Raw genomic sequence first — 1,430 nt, forward strand, 5'->3', positions numbered from 1 at the left:
ATGATTTTATAACATTCAATTGTACACGTACGTATCACATTTTCTTTAAAAAATTTTTTAAAAAATTTATTCGGTTGCACCAGGTCTTACTTGAGGCACATGGGATCTTTGTTGTGGCATGCAATATCTTCAGTTGTGGCATGCAGGATCTAGTGCCCTGAGCAGGGATTGAACCCAGGCTTCAACACTGGAGGCATGGAGTCAGCCCCTGGACCATCAGAGAAGTCCCTATACCACATTTTTAAAATCCATGCACCTGTTGATGAATACTTAGGTTGTTTCTATATCTTAGATATTGTAAACAGTGTTGCAATGAATATGGAGTACAGATATCTTTTCAAGATGAGTGATTTCATTTCCTTCAGATAACTATGCAAAAGTGAAACTGCTGGATCATATGATAGTTTTACTTAAAAAAAAAATGTTTTTTTTGAAGTCAACAACTTTACTGGAAATCACTTGTCTCATAGAAAAAGGAAATGTAGCACCAGGTCAGGTTGTGAAAAAAAATAAAATATAAATTTGTCATGGTTGCTCTATCGACAACTGGGGCAGGCTCTGCCGGGTATCAGGTGCAGCAGTTGCACTTGTCCGAGGCCCCTTTGCAGATGCAGGCCTGGGCACATTTGCACAGCCCACGGGACAGGGGGAGCAGCAGCCCTTCTTGCAGGAGGGGCATCTGCAGACCTTGCAGGTGCAGGAGCCAGCACAGCTGCAGGAGCCGCCCGTGGGGCAGGAGCAGCTGGGGTCTGTTTGGAAGAAGGGTGAGGTCCGAGGTCCAAAGCAAGTGTAGAAGCACATCTCCTGGTCCTGTGGGAGGTGTACTTTAAAATTTTTGAGGAAACTCCACACTGCATTTTTTTTTTTTTTTTTTTTTAGTGGATGCACCAATTTACATTCGCATCAAGAGTGCACAGGATTCTCTTTTATCCATACTCTCATCAACACTGGAGTACATTTTCTTAATAAATCACCTGAATATGAAGTTTTTGTCTCAGTCTGTGCTGTTTCTGACTCAGGGCACTTGACCTTCCTTTGACTTCTTCCTTCCTTCCTTCTTTCATCCAGATCTCTCTTCAGGTTTCTGTTCAGGTACCATCCCCTCTTTGAGGCTTTCCTGAACCCTAATATAAACTAGCATCCCTCTGCTCTTTCCATCCTAATTTTGTTGCTTTCCATCTCAGTATTTGCTCCATTCCTCTTTCATAGCACTAAGGACTCTCTGAATTACATACTTAGCTTTGTGTTTATTGACTATTTCCCTGGTGGCTGCTTCATGAGGGCAGGAACTTTGTCTTTTTTGTTATTGTTGCTTTGGAACACAGCCCCTAGTGGCACTCAATAAAAATCACTTAAATGAATTATTTCTCTTTACTAGAGCAGGGAAATGTAATAGTAGAAATTTTGGATCAAAAGAATAAGATAAAAGT

The 1,430-nt window shown here is 41.3% G+C and overlaps 1 pseudogene; it reads right to left on the reverse strand.

Annotated features, from left to right (window-relative positions):
• Window positions 1-568: 568 nt before the first annotated feature.
• On the reverse strand, window positions 569-801 carry LOC122705658 (annotated as a pseudogene).
• Window positions 802-1,430: the final 629 nt, after the last annotated feature.

Source organism: Cervus elaphus, chromosome 12, assembly GCF_910594005.1.
Source record: "Cervus elaphus chromosome 12, mCerEla1.1, whole genome shotgun sequence".
In the NCBI taxonomy this organism is placed as follows: domain Eukaryota; kingdom Metazoa; phylum Chordata; class Mammalia; order Artiodactyla; family Cervidae; genus Cervus; species Cervus elaphus.